This window comes from Lissotriton helveticus, chromosome 1_1 (assembly GCF_964261635.1).
Source record: "Lissotriton helveticus chromosome 1_1, aLisHel1.1, whole genome shotgun sequence".
In the NCBI taxonomy this organism is placed as follows: domain Eukaryota; kingdom Metazoa; phylum Chordata; class Amphibia; order Caudata; family Salamandridae; genus Lissotriton; species Lissotriton helveticus.
The window spans coordinates 979,387,407-979,412,544 of NC_136057.1; positions in this window are offsets into that span (position 1 = coordinate 979,387,407).

The following is a 25,138-nucleotide window of genomic DNA, read 5'->3' on the forward strand; positions in this document are numbered from 1 at the left end:
TAAGTGTTGCTAACTCTTATTCATTTACAGCATGTTAACATACTGTCACCATTCGCTTTTTATGTACTAGTAACTATGCTGGTAATTTTGCTACTGATAATATGTGTACTTGTATTCTCCACCCTGCTTCTCCCCCTCCCCGCCTCCCTGCCTCACCGTAACTCCCTCCACGGCCCGCGGCTGCTTATAAGTGTTGCTAACTCTTATTCATTTACAGCATGTTAACATACTATCACCATTCACTTTTTATGTACTAGTAACTATGCTGGTAATTTTGCTACTGATAATATGTGTACTTTTATTATCTAAGGTACTACGCCTGAGAAGACGGCATTAGTAAATAAACATTTCAAATACACATCTGTTCTTCTTAACTCCATGTTCTGGTTTCTAAGAAATCTATAACGACCGACTGTTCATGAGTTCCACGTATCCTGAGGTACTATAAGTTCATATTCTGGATTGTCTAAACATTGAGAGTTTGTTATATCCAATGTGACACTGTACCTAGCTTGCTAAATAGTTTTTGATTACTAACGTGAGTTTTGGGACACCCTAATTCGCCGAGGTTCCAATCCTCTGTCCACAGTTCTGTGTGAGAACAGAAACCCTGCGACAGGGGCACCCCCGACCCTTGCTGGAGCTTCATCACACTTGCGATACAACTCCAGCAATGCGCCACCTTTACGGCACAGATACATCACGCATCTGTGCTGTTTTTGCCCCATGATGCGCCGCATTGTAAATGCAGCACACCATAGGTGACGGAACAGCGGCACAGAATGACTAACACATCCCTGGTGATGCGCCAGTCATCATAAATCTATCCCTATGCTTCTTATCTTGTTAGAGATGAACCGCCATATGTATCATCAAAGTTATTTGCATTTCCTAAATAGCGAACTTTAAGGAATAAATAGCGATTCTTTACCATTCCTAGTTTGCGATGAGCTATTTGCTAATTAGCCGAATGTAGCCCAATGAAGCCCAATGTAGCCCAATGTAGCCCAAAGATGGCCGCCAGACACACAAAAAAACAAATGTAGCCCAAATATCAGCCAGATGTAGCCCAACTATAGCCCAGTGACAGAATGACCAATCAGCTTCGCAAACCTCCGTTACGCGAAGCGGAGCGCTGTTACAGATATATATCTTTTTTTGAACGTTAATTTCTCAAAATCCACTGGAGCACATATATTGAGACCTAGCAAAGGCACATCGGGCTACCAGTCCCTAATATTTTGCCAAGTTTCGTGCAAATCCATTCAGCCGTTCAATTATTATTATTTTTTATTTTTTTTGCCCCGCGGGGCCCTTTTAAAACCTCCACATCAAACCTAGGGGGTCAGCGAGGATCTACTATGCCCCCTTATAGTTATTTCCCCCTTTGTTTTGACCTCCTCTTGTCTCTCGATCCTACCGAGAGACAAGATGGCGGCCGCTACGGACTGTTTGGAATGTTGACAGACGCCGGAGAACCAATCAGCTTCGCTTCACAAAGCTCCGTTGCGCGAAAAGTCCGCGAACCAGAGCGCTGCCTGGTCCGCGCTTACAGATATATATCTTTTTTTAAACGTTAATTTCTCAAAATCCACTGGAGCACATATATTGAGACCTACAAAAGGCACATCGGGCTACCAGTCCCTACAATTTTGCCAAGTTTCGTGCAAATCCATTCAGCCGTTCGGGCTAAAAGTGAGGCCAACCGCCCTATGGAAAACTCAATGTTAAAAACACGTTTTGGGACCCCCCTTTTTTCTCGGCCCCCCCTGGACGAACCCCCCCCAAATTTTCAAGGGCTGCTCAGAAACAAAATGTGCCATTTTCCTGAAAATTTCAGCCAATTCCGTCCACAAACGCCAAAGTTATTAGACATAGAATTTTCAAAAAACCCATAGAGAAAAAATCCTAACTATATATACCTACTGGCGACCGCCAGTAGGTAATAGATATATATATATTTATATATGTATTACCTACTGGCGGTCGCCAGTAGATAGTTATAGTTAGGATTGATTTCCATAGGGAAATCGCAACATTCTATTTGGAATAACTTTGGCGCCGGTTGAGAAATCAGCCTGAACTTTTCAGCAACTTTGCCTCGCGGCTGTCAGCTCCTTCCCTGAAAGTTTGGAGGGGATCCGTCAAGCGGGGGCTGAGATAAAAGGGGGGTCCCAAAACGTGTTTTCCCCATGTTAATTTCCATAGGGCGGTCTGTCGCACTTTTAGCTCCAACGGCTGAATGGATTTTCACCAAACTTGGCAAAATTGTAGGGACTGGTAGCCCGATGTGCCTTTGCTATGTCTCAAGATATGTGCTCCAGAGGATTTTGAGTAATTTATGTTCAAAAAAATGTATATATCTGTAAGCGCGCCCCGGTGCGCGTACCGGGGAGCGCTCTGGGCGCGCCACGCGACTTGCGCACGGGAAGCTGATTGGCTCTCGGGTGTCTGTAAACATTCGAAACAGTCCGCAGCGGCCGCCATCTTGTGTCTCGGTAGGATCGAGACACAAGAGGTGGCAAAAAACAAAGGGGGAAATGACCAAAAGGGGGCAGGATACACCCCCCCTGACCCCCTAGGTTTGATGTGGGGGCCATAAAAGGGTCCCTCGGGTAAAAAAAAAAAAAAATAATAATTCGATTTTCGCGGGGGGAGCGCCCGGTACGCGCACCGGGAAGCGTACTTTGGTGAAAAATTTTGAAAATAATAGTGTAAAATAATCATTTTGAGTGATTACAGGTAGGGTAGCTCTGAAAAGAGCTTTTGGGTTCTGTGGCTGTTTTAGGTACCTACAAGTACGTCCCACACACACCCACACGCACACAACCCCACACCCCCACACCCACACACTCCCCACACACACCTCACACACACACACCTCCACCCACACTCAAACACCCCACACCCCCACACCGACACCTTACACATCCACACCCAAAACCACACATCCCATACACCCAGACACACACACACCTCACCCCCCCAACACACACACACACACACACAGATACCTCACAGACACACTTCACACATACCACACACACACCTCTCCCCACACACACACGCACACCTCACTGACACACTCACACATCCCACACATACACACACATCCTACACACATACCCCCCACACCCACACACACCCCACACACACCTCACACACCCACACTTCCACCTACACCTAAACACCCCACAGACCCACACACACACCTTACACACCCACATCCCCACCCACACCCACATACCCCACACACCTATACACCTCATCCCCCCAGACACACACACACATACACACCTCACAGACACACCCCACACATCCCCCACACACACCTCCCCCACCCCCACACATGGGGAAAACTCAGTGAAACACTAAAATAATAATTTAAAGTGCTTAGAGGTAGGGTATCTCTGAATAGAGTTGTTGTGTTGTGTGGGTGATTTAAGTACCAACATGTAGGTACCAATGCAGAGTCTTAAATTCAATGTACACCGTTTACTCTGTAGATAATTTGCATGTTGTTATAGAAGTTATTGTGGTATATGGAATCCATACCATAGTCTGTCAGGAAAGCATAAAGAACATGGAGGCAGGAGATGAAAAAGAGATGTCAAATACACATTGGAGATAATATAGTGGGAGAAAGGAAGTATCTATGAGCAAAATTACTATGTAAAACAAAAAAGTTGCACAGTATACTATAAGTCTGACTTTACATTATAATCAATTTTGTAGTAGTTTAAGAATTACATATAAAAATGAATAATGTCTCAAACAATTTTAGAATTATTAAATATAAATTTATTTTTGAGATTCATTTTCAAAATTTGATAGAACGTCTAACATTTGACTGTCCGAAATGTCCTCTTTTTGAGTGAACATAACTTCCAACATTTGACTGTCAGAAACGTCCTCATATTGAATTAACAAATCCTCAGATTCTACACATTGTAGAAGTTCATGGTCCCGTGATTCATCCATGAATTCCAAGTCATTGGGTTCAATGATTTCCTCATTGTTCATCTCTAGGACAATTTCAAAGGAAACGTTCTGTTCTCCTTCCATTTTTGTGCTGAAATTTGCATTAAAAAAAATCAGTAGAAATATGGCACTGTTGGGTTTAAGTTCAGACAGGTAGTTTTGATTTTTTAACAGTGAAGTTAACTTTGGGCAATGTATGGTAACAGGCAGGAAGTAGAAATATAAAAAAGTGCCTGTGAAGAAACGTAAGTAAATTCATAATTATAGCAGAGAAGCCTAAGTCAATCCATAAATATAACAAAGGAGCCTATCTCTACCTATAACTATAGCAGAGGGACAGTAAATAACTATCAGAAAACGTTTTTAAAAAATAACTTAAAGTGCCCCTTACAAATTATCAACTTACTTTACAGAGAGGTGAAGAAGACAAAATGCGAAAATCCTTTCAAGATGTACCTCAGGTAGTTTTTTTTTTTTGCAGAGTTTTATATAGCGCGAACTAGAACCGAACCGAATCAGTTATCAGAGCGCTTTTTATAGCAACAGTTACGTTACATGAGGACACACCTTCATTTTTTTTTTTTTTAGGCACGGGGAGATTAAGTGATTTGCCCAGAATCACAGGTGGTTTTTGGCGTCGTTACCGAGACTCGAACCCAGATCCCCAGGTCCGAGGTCGAGCGCCTTAGCCGTTAGGCCAACCCCTCTCCCCAACTAGTTGACTAGTTGTAGTCAAAATGGCCATGTTTCCCTCTCATTTTGTGAGGTGAGGTGGAATTCCAGCCTTGCCCCCGCCGAAAGGATCCCTGTGGCTCGGGGGTTGATGCGGTCTGGGGACTCGAGGGGGCTCTTTGTTTTAGGGACACATGGACTTTGGGGTTCATTAACATCTTAGCACTGATCCACCCCCCACAATACCTGCCAGTATTGAACAATGCATGCTGGGACCTGTAGGCGCCATACATGAGGCGGCTAGAAGGAGGTATAGGTGATTGGAACTCACCTTGGGGGCGAGCAGCTCTGCACGAATCTGGATAGGGCAGGATATTTAATCCGAGATACACTCCTGCATCTTGATTGATACACCCCCAGCACTGTAGAAGGCAAGGGCGCCGAAATGCATTCGCCACTGCAAGGGTTTTAGAATCGCCATGGCATGTGTTTTTAAATAAAGGTGCTTCCCACGTTTCCCCTGCTGTGGCCTCTTCTTCTTTTCGGAGGAGTTTCTTGGACATATATATATATATCTATATATATATAGATATATATATATTTATATATGTATTACCTACTGGCGGTCGCCAGTAGGTAGTTATAGTTAGGATTGATTTCCATAGGGAAATCGCAACATTCTATTTGGAATAACTTTGGCGCCGGTTGAGAAATCAGCCTGAACTTTTCAGCAACTTTGCCTCGCGGCTGTCAGCTCCTTCCCTGAAAGTTTGGGGGGGATCCGTCAAGCGGGGGCTGAGATAAAAGGGGGGTCCCAAAACGTGTTTTCCCCATGTTAATTTCCATAGGGCGGTCTGTCGCACTTTTAGCTCCAACGGCTGAATGGATTTTCACCAAACTTGGCAAAATTGTAGGGTCTGGTAGCCCGATGTGCCTTTGCTATGTCTCAAGATATGTGCTCCAGAGGATTTTGAGTAATTTATGTTAAAAAAAATGTATATATCTGTAAGCGCGCCCCGGTGCGCGTACCGGGGAGCGCTCTGGGCGCGCCACGCGACTTGCGCACGGGAAGCTGATTGGCTCTTGGGTGTCTGTAAACATTCGAAACAGTCCGCAGCGGCCGCCATCTTGTGTCTCGGTAGGATCGAGACACAAGAGGTGGCAAAAAACAAAGGGGGAAATGACCAAAAGGGGGCAGGATACACCCCCCCTGACCCCCTAGGTTTGATGTGGGGGCCATAAAAGGGTCCCTCGCGTAAAAAAAAAAAATATATATTTTTTTCGATTTTCGCGGGGGGAGCGCCCGGTACGCGCACCGGGAAGCGTACTTTGGTGAAAAATTGTGAAAATAATAGTGTAAAATAATCATTTTGAGTGATTACAGGTAGGGTAGCTCTGAAAAGAGCTTTTGGGTTCTGTGGCTGTTTTAGGTACCTACAAGTACGTCCCACACACACCCACACGCACACAACCCCACACCCCCACACCCACACACTCCCCACACACACCTCACACACACACACCTCCACCCACACTCAAACACCCCACACCCCCACACCGACACCTTACACATCCACACCCACAACCACACATCCCATACACCCAGACACACACACACACCTCACCCCCCCAACACACACACACACACACACACACAGATACCTCACAGACACACCTCACACATACCACACACACCTCACTGACACACTCACACATCCCACACATACACACACATCCTACACACATACCCCCCACACCCACACACACCCCACACACACCTCACACACCCACACTTCCACCTACACCTAAACACCCCACAGACCCACACACACACCTTACACACCCACATCCCCACCCACACCCACATACCCCACACACCTATACACCTCATCCCCCCAGACACACACACACATACACACCTCACAGACACACCCCACACATCCCCCACACACACCTCCCCCACCCCCACACATGGGGAAAACTCAGTGAAACACTAAAATAATAATTTAAAGTGCTTAGAGGTAGGGTATCTCTGAATAGAGTTGTTGTGTTGTGTGGGTGATTTAAGTACCAACATGTAGGTACCAATGCAGAGTCTTAAATTCAATGTACACCGTTTACTCTGTAGATAATTTGCATGTTGTTATAGAAGTTATTGTGGTATATGGAATCCATACCATAGTCTGTCAGGAAAGCATAAAGAACATGGAGGCAGGAGATGAAAAAGAGATGTCAAATACACATTGGAGATAATATAGTGGGAGAAAGGAAGTATCTATGAGCAAAATTACTATGTAAAACAAAAAAGTTGCACAGTATACTATAAGTCTGACTTTACATTATAATCAATTTCGTAGTAGTTTAAGAATTACATATAAAAATGAATAATGTCTCAAACAATTTTAGAATTATTAAATATAAATTTATTTTTGAGATTCATTTTCAAAATTTGATAGAACGTCTAACATTTGACTGTCCGAAATGTCCTCTTTTTGAGTGAACATAACTTCCAACATTTGACTGTCAGAAACGTCCTCATATTGAATTAACAAATCCTCAGATTCTACACATTGTAGAAGTTCATGGTCCCGTGATTCATCCATGAATTCCAAGTCATTGGGTTCAATGATTTCCTCATTGTTCATCTCTAGGACAATTTCAAAGGAAACGTTCTGTTCTCTTTCCATTTTTGTGCTGAAATTTGAATTAAAAAAAAATCAGTAGAAATATGGCACTGTTGGGTTTAAGTTCAGACAGGTAGTTTTGATTTTTTAACAGTGAAGTTAACTTTGGGCAATGTATGGTAACAGGCAGGAAGTAGAAATATAAAAAAGGGCCTGTGAAGAAACGTAAGTAAATTCATAATTATAGCAGAGAAGCCTAAGTCAATCCATAAATATAACAAAGGAGCCTATCTCTACCTATAACTATAGCAGAGGGACAGTAAATAACTATCAGAAAACGTTTTTAAAAAATAACTTAAAGTGCCCCTTACAAATTATCAACTTACTTTACAGAGAGGTGAAGAAGACAAAATGCGAAAATCCTTTCAAGATGTACCTCAGGTAGTTTTTTTTTTTTTTTTTGCAGAGTTTTATATAGCGCGAACTAGAACCGAACCGAATCAGTTATCAGAGCGCTTTTTATAGCAACAGTTACGTTACATGAGGACACACCTTCATTTTTTTTTTTTTTTAGGCACGGGGAGATTAAGTGATTTGCCCAGAATCACAGGTGGTTTTTGGCGTCGTTACCGAGACTCGAACCCAGATCCCCAGGTCCGAGGTCGAGCGCCTTAGCCGTTAGGCCAACCCCTCTCCCCAACTAGTTGACTAGTTGTAGTCAAAATGGCCATGTTTCCCTCTCATTTTTCATTTATATTCATGTACATAACCAATCAAATGTCAGAAAAAAAAGTAGAAAATGAAAGTAACCTTTTAATTGGTTGTAAATTCTAACACTTCAGATGTGTTTTTGTGAAGTAATTTACCTCAGGGTATTTAGAGAGGTCTACAGGCTAAATGGCTCAATGGAATTCCATAGAATTTGGGAAAATGGTAGGGATTGGTATGTAGTATGAGCTATTCTATATTTGGTGAAAGTGTCTCCAGTGGTTTTTATGTAAATTAACTTTTAACATTTGTTTAGAGCGCTTCCCGGTGCGCGCACCGGTACGCGTACCGGCAGCGCTACGGCAGTCCTCCATTTTGTTTTCGGTAGATTTAAGACAGAAAATGGAGGACCATCAATGTTGGGAATGGGTATAAGGGGGCATCGTAGGCATTCCTTGACCCTCTAGGTTTTCTGAGGGGGTCTTAGGAGGCCCAAATAGGCAAAAAAAAAAAAAATTTTCGCGGGGGGAGCGCCCGGTACGCGCACCGGGAAGCGTACCGGGGAGCGTACTATGGTGAAAAATAGTGAAAAAAGTTAGAAAAAGATAATCATTTGGAGTGATCAGAGATAGGGTAGCCCTGAAAAGGGCTTTTGGGTTCTGTGGCTGATTTAGGTACCTACAAGTAGGTACCAATGCACAGTCTTAAATTCAGGAGGAATATTCTATTCCCCTCATCTGAAAAGTGCACACCATCTCACCTGTAGATATCTTGCATGTTGTAATGCACGTTATTATTGTATATTGAACCCATTCCATAGTCTCTCATGTAAGCAGAAACAGATTTATTCACATGTTTCCGTGCTTTCTCAAATTGTGGACAAAATTGATTGGACCACTTCCATTTCTGTCTTTGGCATATATTGGAATATACCAAGGCAGTTTGAGGAAAAAGTGCCATCAATTGATCAAAGGTGTCCTTTAAAAGCATTTCCAGACCTACCCCAGTCAAAGTGCCCAAGTCATTTCCTCCACAGTGCACAATTAAAAGGTCAGGGTGTGGCAAATGCAAAAATGTTTTCACCAATGGTATCAATTGGTGACATTTCAATCCTCTCTGGCCAATCCATTTAATCTTCACATTTGGTAAGTCAAGGTTGTGAAAATTTCTGGTAGCTGCATACCTTTGAGCCCAGTGGATATAGCTATGTCCAATAATCCAGACAGAATACATGGTGAGAGGAGATTCTGATGCAGTCAGATGAAGTGTGGAAAAGAAATGGCAGTTGGAACAATAGGAGTTTGCAAAAAAACCTGTGGAGTTTCAGTGCTCTTGAATCACAAGCAATGATTGGTAGAATGAGATAGTTGAAAACTGAAAGTTAGGGTGCATGGTTGTGTTCTGTGTAAGAAGTAATTTGAATGGTTAAAAAAAAGTCAATTAAAGAAACCTTGCACCAGAAAAGCTGGTGTATTCGCAGGTCAAACATCCTTGATGAGGTGATTTGCACCATTGTAGAATAAACTTTTAACCCTGGGAGCTCAGTGAGGAGGGAGTTGCTATGGTAATAGGTAGAAAGGGCTGAGGGGGGGAAGGATGTTGGTTTGAAAATACAGAGGGAAGAGATTTGATTGGTTACCATGAGCAATATGTGTGTAGAATTAGAGGTTTTATGTGCTTTTATGGTTTGCAGTGCCTGGAGAACATACCTTTTGCTCTGCTAAAGAAATATTGGTGTGTGTATCTGACACTGTTCTGAATCTCCTAAAATATTTGTAAAGGTGAGTTATGATTCATTTAATATACATAGAGACTTGTATACTCTATGGAGAAGATTTGGAAGCAAATTGTGGTTTTTTAATGTTGCTTTGTGTCATGCTTTTTGATAATGCTTGGTAAAAAGTTTTTACTGCATAGAGTAATTGTATTTTGTAAAATTGTGAAGTTTTAGTCGTGACATGGAATGCTTCTACATAGGACCTGTGCTGTGTTTTGTAAATGTGATGTCAAAAACGATTTTGGGAAAAATGATTGGCTTTTAAATTTTTTAAAAGGAATAAAGAATGTGTGCATGTTTAAAGAAATACATTTGACTCTTTACAAAGATGTTACCTGTGTTAACTCAGTGTAGGAAGCATATTGAGTTTGTTTGCATAGAGGAATTGTATTTTGTAAAATTGTGAAGCTCCATGTGAAAGCTTTTGCCTCAGTCTTATCCCTGTTGTGAGGCAGATGTTTGTACATAGGATCTGTGCTATTTTGGGGAAAATGAATGGTTTTTACATTTTTGAGTATAATGTGGCGCAGAGGTTTACAAAGTGAGGCATCTAACTACATGCATCACATTTTAAATATGGTGCAAAAAAGTACATGTTTGGGCTTTCCTGGGGAGCGTAGGATGTGAGGCTTGTATCTAAGAGTGCAGTGGACTAGGCTCCATGAAGCCTATCCCTGTCTGCATTCTTAGACACAGGTGTCAATTTGACTCTTTACAATGATGTTACCTGTGTTAACTCAGTGTAGGAAGCATATTGAGTTTGTTTGCATAGAGGAATTGTATTTTGTAAAATTGTGAAGCTCCATGTGAAAGCGTTTGCCTCAGACTTATCCCTGCTGTGAGGCAGATGCTTGTACATAGGATCTGTGCTATTTTGGGGAAAATGAATGGTTTTTAAATTTTTGAGTATAATGTGGCGCAGAGGTTTAAAAAGTGACGCATCTAACTACATGCGTCACTTTTTAAATATGGCGCAAAAAGGTACATGTTTGGGTTTTCCTGGGGAGCGTAGGTGGTGAGGCTTGTGTCTAAGAGTGCAGTGGACTAGGCTCCATGAAGCCTATCCCCGACTGCACTCTTAGACACAGGTGTCAATTTGACTCTTTACAATGATGTTACCTGTGTTAACTCAGTGTAGGAAGCATATTGAGTTTGTTTGCATAGAGGAATTGTATTTTGTAAAATTGTGAAGCTGCATGTGAAAGCGTTTGCCTCAGTCTTATCCCTGCTGTGAGGCAGATGGTTGTACATAGGATCTGTGCTATTTTGGGGAAAATGAATGATTTTTACATCTTTGAGTATATTGTGGCGCAGAGGTTTAAAAAGTGACGCATCTACCTACATGCGTCACTTTTTAAATATGGTGCAAAAAGGTACATGTTTGGGGTTTCCTGGGGAGCGTAGGTGGTGAGGCTTGTGTCTAAGAGTACAGTGGACTAGGCTCCATGAAGCCTATCCCCGACTGCACTCTTAGACACAGGTGTCAATTTGACTCTTTACAATGATGTTACCTGTGTTAACTCAGTGTAGGAAGCATATTGAGTTTGTTTGCATAGAGGATTTGTATTTTGTAAAATTGTGAAGCTGCATGTGAAAGCGTTTGCCTCAGTCTTATCCCTGCTGTGAGGCAGATGGTTGTACATAGGATCTGTGCTATTTTGGGGAAAATGAATGGTTTTTACATCTATGAGTATATTGTGGCTCAGAGGTTTAAAAAGTGACGCATCTAGCTACATGCGTCACTTTTTAAATATGGTGCAAAAAGGTACATGTTTGGGGTTTCCTGGGGAGCGTAGGTGGTGAGGCTTGTGTCTAAGAGTGCAGTGGACTAGGCTTCATGAAGCCTATCCCCGACTGCACTCTTAGACACAGGTGTCAATCTGACTCTTTACAATGATGTTACCTGTGTTAACTCAGTGTAGTAAGCATATTGAGTTTGTTTGCATAGAGGAATTGTATGTTGTAAAATTGTGAAGCTGCATGTGAAAGCTTTTGCCTCAGTCTTATCCCTGCTGTGAGGCAGATGTTTGTACATAGGATCTGTGCTATTTTGTGGAAAATGAATGTTTTTTAAATTTTTGAGTATAATGTGGCGCAGAGGTTTAAAAAGTGACGCATCTAACTACATGCGTCACTTTTTAAATATGGTGCAAAAAGGTACATTTTTGGGCTTTCCCGGGGAGCGTAGGTGGTGAGGCTTGTGTCTAAGAGTGCAGTGGACTAGGCTTCATGAAGCCTATCCCCGTCTGCATTCTTAGATACAGGTGTCAATTTGACTCTTTACAATGATGTTACCTGTGTTAACTTAGTGTAGGAAGCATATTGAGTTTGTTTGCATAGAGGAATTGTATTTTGTAAAATTGTGAAGCTCCATGTGAAAGCTTTTGCCTCAGTCTTATCCCTGCTGTTAGGCAGATGTTTGTACATAGGATCTATGCTATTTTGTGGAAAATGAATGTTTTTTACATTTTTGAGTGTAATGTGGCGCAGAGGTTTAAAAAGTGACGCATCTAACTACATGCGTCACTTTTTAAATATGGTGCCAAAAGGTACATGTTTGGGCTTTCCTGGGGAGCGTAGGTGGTGAGGCTTGTATCTAAGAGTGCAGTGGACTAGGCTTCATGAAGCCTATCCCCGTCTGCATTCTTAGATACAGGTGTCAAAATGACTCTTTACAATGATGTTACCTGTGTTAACTTAGTGTAGGAAGCATATTGAGTTTGTTTGCATAGAGGAATTGTATTTTGTAAAATTGTGAAGCTCCATGTGAAAGCTTTTGCCTCAGTCTTATCTCTGCTGTGAGGCAGATGCTTGTACATAGGACCTGTGCTGTGTTTACTTAATGTGATGTCATAAACGATTTTGGGTAAAATAAAAAAAAACATAGATGCGTCTGTTTTTAAACCTCTGCGCCACATTATACTCAAAAATGTAAAAGCCATTTATTTTCCCGAAAATCTTTTTTGACATCACATTTAGGAAACAGAGCACAGGTCCTATGTACAAGCATAGGCTTCATGAAGCCTATCCCCGTCTGCATTTTTAGACACAGGTGTCAATTTGACTCTTTACAATGATGTTACCTGTGTTAACTCAGTGTAGGAAGCATATTGAGTTTGTTTGCAGAGAGGAATTGTATTTTGTAAAATTGTGAAGCTCCATGTGAAAGTGTTTGCCTTAGTCTTAACTCTGCTGTGAGGCAGATGCTTGTACATAGGACCTGTGCTGTGTTTACTAAATGTGATGTCATAAACGATTTGGGGGAAAATAAAAAAAAAATAGATGCGTCTGTTTTTAAACCTCTGCGCCACATTATACTCAAAAATGTAAAAGCCATTTATTTTCCCCAAAATCGTTTTTGACATCACATTTAGAAAACACAGCACAGATCCTATGTACAAGCATAGGCTTCATGAAGCCTAGTCCACTGCACTCTTAGACACAGGCCTCACCACCTACGCTTCCCAGGAAAGCCCAAACATGTACCTTTTTGCGCCATATTTAAAAAGTGACGCATGTAGGTAGATGCGTCTCTTTTTAAACCTCTGTGCCACATTATACTCAAAAATGTAAAAGCCATTCATTTTACCCCAAATCGTTTTTGACATTACATTTAGGAAACACAGCACAGGTCCTATGTACAAGCATAGGCTTAATGAAGCCTAGTCCACTGCACTCTTAGACACAAGCCTCACCACCGACGCTCCCTAGGAAAGCCCAAACATGTACCTTTTTGCGCCATATTTAAAGAGTGACGCATGTAGGTAGATGCGTCACTTTTTAAACCTCTGCGCCACATTATACTCAAAAATGTAAAAAACATTCATTTTCCCCAAAATCGTTTTTGACATCACATTTAGGAAACACAGCACAGGTCTTATGTACAAGCATTCCATGTCATTACTGAAACCTCACTATTTTACAAAATACAATTCCTCTATGCAAACAAACTGAATATGGTTCCTATACTGAGTTAACACAGGTAACATCATTGTAAAGAGTCAAATTGATGCCTGTGTCTAAGAGTGCAGTCAGGGATAGGCTTCATGAAGCCTAGTCCACTGCACTCTTAGACACAAGCTTCATCACCTACGCTCCCCAGGAAAGCCCAAACATGTACCTTTTTGCGCTATTTTTAAAAAGTGACGCATGTAGGTAGATGCGTCACTTTTTAAACCTCTGCGCCACATTATACTCAAAAATATAAAAGCCATTCATTTTCCTCAAAATCGTGTTTGACATCACATTTAGGAAGCACAGCACAGGTCCTATGTACAAGCATTCCATGTCATTACTGAAACCTCACTATTTTACAAAATACAATTCCTCTATGCAAACAAACTCAATATGCTTCCTACACTGAGTTAACACAGGTAACATCATTGTGAAGTACATAACACTTGACAGAGGTATAATGTGGCACAGAGGTTTAAAAAGTGACGCATCTACGTACATGTGTCACTTTTTAAATATGGTGCAACAAGGCACATGTTTTATACCGCCAATGCGTCACAAAAAGTGACGCATCAGTAGCGCAAAACTGACGCATGGCTTTATAAATGAGGCTCATCTTTTTCTCGCACACTACTCCAGTTTAGTCCTGTCCACTGCACTCTTGGACACAAGCCTCACGTTTTGTGCTCCCCTGGAGAATCTTCATCTCATCTGCACTCCTGCTTAGGTGTGAGAATCGTATCACATGGGGAAAGCCCCATGTGAAAGCGTTTGCCTCAGTCTTATCCCTACTGTGAGGCAGGTGCAAGATTTTGACATAACAGTTTCCTAAAAGTGACGCAGTGAAGTTTTATAGATTTCACTGTGTCATTATTACGAGGCTTTTTGCAGAGAAATGACCCCTCTCTGTACATTACACTTGACAGAGGTATAATGTGGTGCAAAAGGTTTTAAAAATGACGCATCTACCTACATGCGTCACTTTTTAAATATGGTGCAACAAGGCACATGTTTTATGATGCCAATGCGTCACAAAAAGTGACGCTTCAGTAGCGCAAAACTGACGCATGGCTTTATAAATGAGGATCAATTATGTCATCTGTGTTACCTGAGATTAGGAAGTAGATTGTGCGGATGAGGTGAGACATGTCCAGAGGGACAGAGGAGGTGAGGTTTATGATCAAGACTGTAGTGGGAGAGAGGGCTTTCCCGGGAAGCATAGGTGGTGAAGCCTGTGTATAAGAGTGCAGTGGACTTAGACACAGGTCTCATCTTCTTTGTACCTGTGGACAGAGCTATCTTCCACTATACTCTTCAATACAGGCCTCACCTTTTGTGTACCCCTGGAGAATCCTCACCTGATCTGTAACCCTGAACAGATCGTTTGCTTTTTGTCAGTGCTTTGTTGTTTGGTAATAGTGGTCTATAATGTGCAATGCTTTCTTTAACACAGATTGAAATCAAGATTTCAAGTGTTAGCAAACATGCCCACAAGGAAAAGGACAAGAAAACAACGTAACCGAGAAAAATCAAAAACAGCAACGGAATTACAGTACTCTTCCACAACAAATACTTCAAAAAAACAGGAACCAAGCTCCTGGTAAGACAACTAAGTCTTTTATTCAGAACATATGTACTTAAAAAAAAAATAATGGACAGCATGTAGAAAAAGAAAATGAGAGAGTAAATTTGAAAAGGAAGGAGAGAACCTCAAAGAATCCTACAACTGGAGCAGGAGAGAATAATATGTATAGGAATAGAAGGCAGAATCAGTTTAGAGACATTCGTAGACCAATGTTTCACAATAGGGTGGTTTTAAATTTGTTAAAAAACATTAGGAAAGGTAAACAGAGAGCTGCTTTTTATAAGAAAAAGAAAAGTGTAGAGAAGATTGTTGATCAGGCTTTTGAAGTTAAGAAAAAATTATTTATTTTAATAATCAATAGAATTAGGACACTTAACAAGACAATTGATGTTTTCAAATCAAACAGTAGATGGAAAAGAGTAATTAATCGGACTAATTTTTGTAAAGTTTTTTCAGGAGAATGGATGCACAGTTCAAGTTGTGAGCCATTTTTTAATGAGGAGAGTTACTTCCAGGATAATGATTTAGTGCATGCAGTTGACACCTGTGGTCGAGCGTATGAAGTGAAAGACGGTTGTCCGATTGAAAAAGAGAAACTTGTGCCTAGAGAACCAGAAGAGGTTTTAACTGATGAAGTTTTAGGGAGACGTACTAAGGGTCCAGTGTACACTTGGAAGTGTAGTAGTATTTGTAGTGTGCGACAGGAATCAATTGATTTGTTTTGTAATATCTTACGTACATATAGTAAGAAAAGTCTAAAGCAGAAAGTGAAGTTGTTGCAAGACTTAGATCCTTGTAGAGTGAGAGAAAACACAGGTTTGCAAGGGCATTCACTGGCTTGTCCTTCTAGAAAAGTCTGTCAGAGTGTTTTTCATCATTGTAGGATGTTAGCAGTGCATCATACCAAAATGAGGAAATTAGTGAGAATGTTGTATTATGCAAAAAGTCCAGTACTTAAGCTTAAACAATTAAACAGTGCTCTTTTGCATGGAACTAAATTTGATGTGAAGAAGATTTGTGAAGAAATTGAGATTTGTTATTTTGGTGAAAAAGAGGACAGTGTAGAAATTGAGACAGCAATTCAAGGTAATGTGGAAGACAATGTACAGATTTCAAATACAGAAAAGTTTGAGCAGGAAATTACCAGGTTTAAGGTGAAATCAAGTGAAAGGCCGAATTTTACTTGTGTGTGTTGTCGACGAAGTCATTATAAGCATCAAACTAGATTAGTTGATTTATATGTAAAAAGCGAAAAGATGAATAATTATGAGTGGAAAGATTTAGCAACTTATTTGTGGGTGGAGAATTGTTTTGATTTGAGTTCTGATCAGCGTATTTGTAAATATTGTTATGATAAATTAAATCAAAACAGAATGCCTGCTAGAGCTGTTCATAATAATCTGGAGTTGGTAGACATTCCTCCTGAATTGATGGATTTAAATACATATGAGTCTATTTTGATTCAATGTGTCCACCCTTTTCAGGCAATTGTTCGCATGGAGCCTAAGATAGGGAAATTGCCTCCTACAGATTTGCAGAGAGGATTAAAGGGAAGAGTTGTTTATTTGCCTCTAGATTTCAAAAAAAATATTGATACAATTGGTATAGAAAAAGTAGAAGAGGAACCTTTAGTTATTCTAGTTAATGGGGTTCCGACAAAGAGTAAAAAAATCTGGCAAGATTTAGTGGATGTTAGGAAAGTCAAAAAGGCAACGTTGTATTTAGTCAAAAACAATGAGTATTATAAACATGTATGTGTTGCAGCAGAGGAAACAGCTGCAGATGAAGACAGTGATTGTTCAGTCGGCCAAATTGAAAAAGTTGATGTCTCTAGAAGTGAAGAAATATATGAACATTATACTGTTCATCCTTTGTATTCCAAAGAAGTAATGGGGAATGCAATTGAATTGTTTCAAATGAAAGCAGCAAAAGGAAGTCCCGTTAGTGTATGGGAAGAAAGTTTGGAAGCTCGTTGTTTTCCACAGCTATTTCCAACAGGTCGAGGTGGACGATATGACGATCGACCACTTCAAATTCCTGCATCTGAATATCGAACTGTAAGATTATATGCTGAAGATCCAAGGTTTCGCCAATGCATTCCCTATTTGTTTCATCTACTGTATGAAAGTGACTTGTCTGGGCTTTCTTATGCAGTAAACCATATACTGAAAAGTGGAGCACATCTGCAAAATGTTTCGGCGAGGGACTTTATGGAGGAAGTGAATCTGCAAGATAATATTTTGGAATCTCATCTAATCAATCCCATGGCATGTCAGCGTGGTACAAATGAGTATTGGTACCGTCGTCATGGGGAATTGAAATGTATGCTAAGAAACTTAGGAACTCCTACATGGTTCCTCACTCTTAGCTGTGCCGAGTATGCATGGGATGACTTACTTCAATTTCTACGAGAGGCAAATGCAAATATACAAAATATAGAATTCAAAACACCTGGAGAACTGTGTTCTTTGGATCCAGTAAATGTATGCAGATATTTCAATCATAGATTTGAAGCTATGATGTCTTTTATTACCAACAAAAAAATCCTCCCCTTGGAGAGGTTTTGGATTTCTTTTGGAGAAAGGAGTATCAAGCGAGAGGTGCTCCTCACATACATATGTTGTTGTGGATTAAAGATGCATCCAAATTTGGAATAGATTCGGATGAGACAGTGATGAGCTTTATTGAAGAGTATTCAACATGTGCTGTTCCGAAAACTACTGAAGAAAACAGTTTAAAGCAACAAGTTTTACGCTTTCAATCCCATCGTTGTGGAAAGTACTGTCGTCGAAAATTCAGAAACAAGGACACGTTCTACACAAAATGCCGTTTCGCCTTTCCACGACCAGTGATTTCTAAAGGAAGAGTAAATAATTTGATGTCTTCTCTGCGACATACTGTGACGAGGAAATCACCAAAAAATACATACAATTTAAAAAGAAACGAAGAGTCCAAGTACATCAACGACTACAACCCAGTGATTTTGTCCATGTGGAATGCTAACATGGATATTCAATTCGTTGCTGACAACTCTATTGCTGTGGCTCGATATGTGACGTCTTACATCACAAAAAAAGAAAAGACAGAACTGAAGGAAATGTGGGAGGACATTTCACATGAAAAGAGTCTAAGCAAGAAATTATACAGTTACAGTCTGAAGATGTTGTCGCATCGAGAAATTGGAGCATATGAATGTTCTGATCGATTGTCATCAGCAAGTCTATATGCCAAATCTAGAACCATCATTTGGGTGAGTCTAGGTCTTGCTGCAACACGAAATCGAGTTTTGAAATCTGTACAAGAAATAGAGTATTTGGCGGAGAAAGAACCAGAAAGTACAGATATTTTGAAGACAAACATGTTGGATACATACTATCCAAATAGAAGTCCTCACCTTGAGAACGTTTGTCTCTATGAAGTTCTGCAAAGATATATTTATAAGAGGAACATCAGAGAAGATATCAATAATGGAATATATGGAATCATTGGATGTGAAGGATGTCTAGTGAAACAGAAAAAAGGTCATTTGATTAATCATCGAAAATTGAGTTGTGAAAATCCAGACACAAGAGAATTTTACTATTTGGCTCTTTTGCAACTCTTTAAACCATGGCGAGAAGAAGAGGAACTACTTGGAGATTTTCTCTGTTATGAAGACTCTTTTAATGCTACGAAGGATACCATAGAATGTCCTGTTTTTCCAAATTATCTGCAAATGTTGAATGAAGAAATAGAGCAAGAATCAACAATTGCTGCAGAGATTGCGAGAGATAGTTCTCAAGGCAGTCAGAGTCTGCTTCATTGAGTCAGGATCCACTAGGAGGACCAATTATCCAAAATGAAGCTGCCACTGCCATGGATGAAGTGGAAAGAGCTATGGAGCAAGCTCAAGAGGATGTAATTAATTTAGAAGATTTGGTGAAACAATTAAACCTTGAGCAGAAACTGATATATGACGAAGTCACAGAACAGGTTGAACATGAATTGAGTCATGAGAAGAAAGAGTGCTCATGTACATCATTTAAGCCTGTCCGACTGTATGTGAGTGGAGAAGCGGGAACTGGAAAAAGTTTTCTGATTAAAGCAATTGCATCTTATCTGCAGAAGAGGACTGAATCACCGCTGTCTTGTGTTGTTACCGCTCCAACTGGGCTGGCAGCACATAATATTAAAGGGATTACTTTACATCGTTTACTGATGCTGCCAGTGGAGCATGATAACAAATTGCAATATCACAAGCTATCTGGAGATGCGTGTTCCGAAGTTTCGAGAGTCCTGAAGAAAATGAAACTTCTTTTCATTGATGAAGTAAGCATGGTGTCAAATATAATGCTTGCTTTTGTGCATTTGAGAATGCAAGAAATTCTTAGAACAGACTATGATGTTTTATTTGGAGGAAAACATATTATTGTTTTTGGAGATCTTCTGCAGTTGACTCCAGTGAAAGGACAACCTGTGTTCAAAATGCTCACACATGAAGATACCAGGAAGTGCCTAGGAAGCATTGGAAACGTTAATATATGGTTAAACTTCAAATATGCAGAACTGCTTCAAAATATGGGGCAGGCAAAGGATGAAGATTATAAAAATATTTTACAAGATGTAAGAGTAGGAAAAATACGTCAGCAAGGGAAAGAAGCTTTACATGGACGGTTAATTTCTAATTTGTACCCAAATGAAATGTGCTGTGATAAGTGGGTGTGAACGTGATGTTAAAAGCTATGCAGGTGGTCCCAGTTCCCGAGGGTATAAGGATAAAGCAGAGGGAATCCCCCTCTAACACGTATAGCACCTTAGCGAGTGCGACACTTTCTTAACACACACCAACCACTTAATATAGTTTATTTATTTTATCACCCACACAAACTCATTGGTCCTGAGGAAAGCCAGATGTAAACAAAAGGCCTGGCTGAAACATGTAGACCACATAGGACGTAGCAGCTCATAATTCACTCCACAACGTCCACTTGCCTTTTTATCTGCTAGCAGGGGCCCAGACATTAAAATTATCCTTATACCCTCGGGAACTGGGACCACCTGCATAGCTTTTAACATCACGTTCACACCCACTTATCACAGCACACTCAGTAAGTATACCAGCTCCTCAGTAATCTGGAGTCGCAGCACACCCGGGACACATTCGGTGTCACTGTGGTGGGCCCGATGATGAAGCATGCCGCCAACTAGGTTGGTGGGTGAGGGCTTCATGATCAAACCAAATGGTTTGCCCACAGACGTACCCTCTGAGTCTCGCCAACACAACTAAGCTAGTCCTTTCTTGATATTACTATATATAAACCAGGGGATCCGGACTAACCTATCTAGTCCTCTCTCTCCATTTTGATTTGCTGAAAGATACTAGTGTGACAGTCATTCACTCACTAACACACACATATACACACCCATCCACCCATACAGTCCTGCACATATGCTGTCTTAAAAACTCATACAAACAGTGAATCAGTCACCAACCCATGCAGCCAATTATACACAAAATGAAACACTGATACAAACATTTAAATATTTAAACAATACTCGCTAATATATGTATTCACTAAGATACACTTAATAAGCCAGTTAACCAATCTTTTTTTTTAAAAAAAAACATCCATTAAGACACTTATTTAAACATGTATTCTTCCATCGACCTTTACATATACATATATAAAACATATTTATTTTTCAGAAAGACACACATTCACTGGATGGTGTCATCAGTGATGTCATGAGTGATGTCACTGACCATGTCATGACTGATGTAATATGTGATGTCATCAGCAGTGCATTACACGCGCAAGTTATAGTGAGTCCAACTAACTATAACGTGGGAATTTCAATGGTTTTATGTCAGTAAAATTTCCAGGTAACTATAACTGGTGTGAAACCTATGGTTTTTTCAGTGAATTTAATAGGTTTTTAAAATGCTAATTCCTAACTATAACTGGTGTGAAACCTATGGTTTTTTCATTAAATTTCATCAGTTTTTTAAATGCTAATTCCTAACTATAACTGGTGTGAAACCTATGGTTTTTTCAGTGAATATATATATATATAAAAAAAATGTGTATGTATATCAACACACTCCGCATTTCCTACATCCAAAGGCACGGACACGGACCCATGTATATATATATATATATATATATATATATATATATATACATTCTGGCTTCAGTTTACACCGTTTTCGAGGGTCACTCTTTGTGTCGGGTGCCGAAAAAACGCGTTGGTGCATCGCGTTTCAAAATAGCAGCTCCAGTCTTTTCCAACCTATACCCAGCCGGGTCAGGGACAAAGACACAGCACTCCCGGGCTCAAGTTATACAGCGAAGGTGTTTATTCAAGCAAACGCGTTTCGGGACAGCGTCCCTTCGTCAGTGGTTCAACAGTGAATCATGCAGTTTCATGTTTTTAAATAAGACGCCAAAGTTGGTCATAAACATCGAAAACGGACTGATGCGCCATCTTGAATTGGTTTCGATCTGCGTTTTCAACATAATACATCGCAATGTATGATTATATTTAAACATTTTGCTGTGTATCGGCCAATGCGACTAAGTTCATCATCGCACAGAGACTCATTTTTATGTTTTTGTATATGCATGAGGGAGTATGCTCTTTTGACAAGGATTGGTAGTGTGTGTTATTCTATAGTCAAAATGACAATCATGGCCAATCGACCATGAAATACCCTGGGCTGAAGTTTACTTCAGTTTTGATCTTACCGTGTAGGTGGGAAAATTTCAACTTCCCTCTATCGGAAACCAACAGCTGGGAATAGTGTCCTGTTTGCTACCAGTAGTCACCCACGCAAACTTATCAATAGCATCCCTTATGGGGAGTTTCTTAGATTGAAACGGAACTGTACCCATGAGGAAGACTTTGATCTAGCAGTCAGAGAAAGTATGGACAGATTTGAAGAAAGGGGTTATAAATCAAAACTCTTACTTGATACCTTAAATCGCATAAAGGCTTTGCCTCACAATGTATTGTTCGAAAAAAAAGAGAGACCCAAAGTAGAAGGGAAATTTCGCATGGTGACTACGAATATTCACCGTGCCCGCCTACGAAAATCCCGACCCTCTCCTGCTGGAAGCATGGGCTGCCCACATTGCCTTATCCTGCAAAGGGATGCTTGAAATCCTAGTACAAAAAAAGAAGGCAAACGTTGTTTGAAAGTCAATTGAGTATCATTACAATTACTCCAGCCTTTTTGACATTTTAAAAAAGCTGTGTAAGGTCCTGATGTTGTTGAAGGACCATCATGGTAAATAATTGCTGCAGTTGCAAAGGTTCTTCCTGAAATTGATAATTGAGAAGCCACAAAATTTGTAATTAAAGTTGTTAATTTAGTTCCATCAGGTCTAATTCGTTGGAACATTAAAATTACATACTGTCCATATTTTTGTATAAATAATGTTGATAGCATTGCAGATTTACATTGAGTACAGACCATGTTTTGATTTGCTTCTCTAACTAGATTATTAAAAGACACTGATTTGCAGTCTGGTAAAGTCAAATATATAAATCTTTCAGTGTCTATTGTAGTACTACTTGAAAAGGAACAATTGTCGCAGTCATGCTGCCATTTATAAGAAAGGCCAAAAAGATTTTCTACATCTACACCTTCATCTTGTAATACAACAAGCATATACATTAGAAATTCCTGACAATCTTGCTGAATATTCTGTGAAAATTGATTTAGACCAGAACATATGTCTAAAACATTTCGAATTTCAGAAACACTTTGTATTTTTGTTCTATCACTGCTACATTTCTCAAACACAGAATTCAACAAAGAACAAAATCTTCGATCCCGATTTTCAACAATCTGTTCTTGTACAGTTTGGAGAAAAAAACAACATTAACCACTACATTAGCATAGCAGTTGACACCAGAACTCTTTTCAAACTGAAATCCAACAACATCTTTAACTGAATCCTTTTCCTTTCTGCTTACAATTACTGGTTCATCTACTTTTTTCCTTTTTAGTACAACTTCACTACAATTTTTCTCATTTCTTCTTTTTCGGCCTACTACATGCTTTTCAAATAGAGGATATTGAGGTAAATTTGGAGCATACTTTCTTCTTAACCTATTATATTCTTTTACACAATTTACATCTGCACTAATCTTTTTCTCATCAAAATCAATCAAGTACAATCCAGATAAAGTTCTGACTCGAGATAAAGCAACATATGCCATACCCTCCTTGAACACAGAACTTCCAATATTCACCAAAGCACTATCTACACTTAAACCTTGAGATTTATGAATAGTCACTGCATATGCCAAAGAAACAGGAAACTGTTTCCTGCGGACATATAAATCTTTCACAAGCAAAAATCGGGCAGAACAACAACTGATTTGTTGTACTTCTTCAATACCATCAAATTGAATTTTTAAAAATTCAATCCCATCTCTATTTTGGTAATTCACAAAATCAACAACATGACCCATTGCTCCATTTACTAAACCTCTTTCCACATGTAAATTATGTCGTAAAATTATACGACAATTTAAAGATGCTTACAGAGCCTTTTCCAAACCAGCAGTTTTAGATATTGTCTTCTCTAAAGAATCCAATTTTGATTTCAACTTTTCTGACAAAATAATAGTTGCTCCTTCATGCTCTATTTTATCAATAGCTTCCAGTTTCACAATCTTTGGATTTTCTAACTTTAACATTTTGTTGTTGAAGATTGAACTTTCTTGCAGAGTTGGCATCAAGCATATGACACATTTGTTTTCAGGAATTTTCTTAAAAATATTCTCTGGGAGAATGTTTTCGTTTGGAAACAAATTTGAAATTAATCGTGCACGTAAAGCTGCTTTCCCATGCTCACTTACTTTTCCAATTCTTACATCTTGTAGAATATTTTTATAATCTTCATCCTTTGCCTGTCGCATATTTTGTAGCAGTTCTGCATATTTGAAATTTAACCATATGTTAACATTTCCAATGCTTCCTAGGCACTTCCTTGTATCTTCATGTGTAAGCATTTTAAACACTGGTTGTCCTTTCACTGGAGTTAGCTGCAGTAGATCTCCAAAAACAATGATGTGTTTGCCTCCAAATAACACATCATACTCTGTTTTAAGAATTTCTTGCATTCTTAAATGCACAAAAGCAAGCATTACATTTGATACCATGCTTACCTCATCAATGATAAGAAGTTTCATTTTCTTTAGGACTCTTGAAACTTCACAACAAGCTTCTCCAGATAGCTTGTGGTATTGTAATTTATTATCATGTTCTACTGGCAGCATCAATAAATGATGTAAAGTAATCCCTTTAATGTTATGTGCTGCCAACCCAGTTGGAGCGGTAACAACACAAGACAGCGATGACTCCGTTCTTTTCTGCAGATAAGGTGCAATTGCTTTAATCAGAAAACTTTTTCCAGTTCCTGCTTCTCCACTCACGTACAGTCGGACAGGTATAAATGATGTACATGAGCACTCTTTTTTCTCATGACATAAACCATGCTCAATCTGTTCTGTGACTTCGTCATATATTTGTCTCTGCTCAACGTTTAGTTCTTTTTCCAAATCTTCTAAGTTAACTACATCCTCCTGAGCTTGTTCCATAGCTCTTTCCACTTCATCCATGGCAGTGGCAGCCTCATTTTGTATAATTGGTGCTCCTAGTGGATCCTGACTCAATGAAGCAGAACTCTGACTGTCTTGATAACTGTCTCTAGCAATCTCTGCTGCAATTGTAGCTTCTTGCTGTATTTCCTCATTCAACATTTGCAGATAATTTGAAAAAACAGGACATTCTATGGTATCCTTGGTTGCATTGAACGAATCTTCATAAGTAAGAAAATCTCCAAG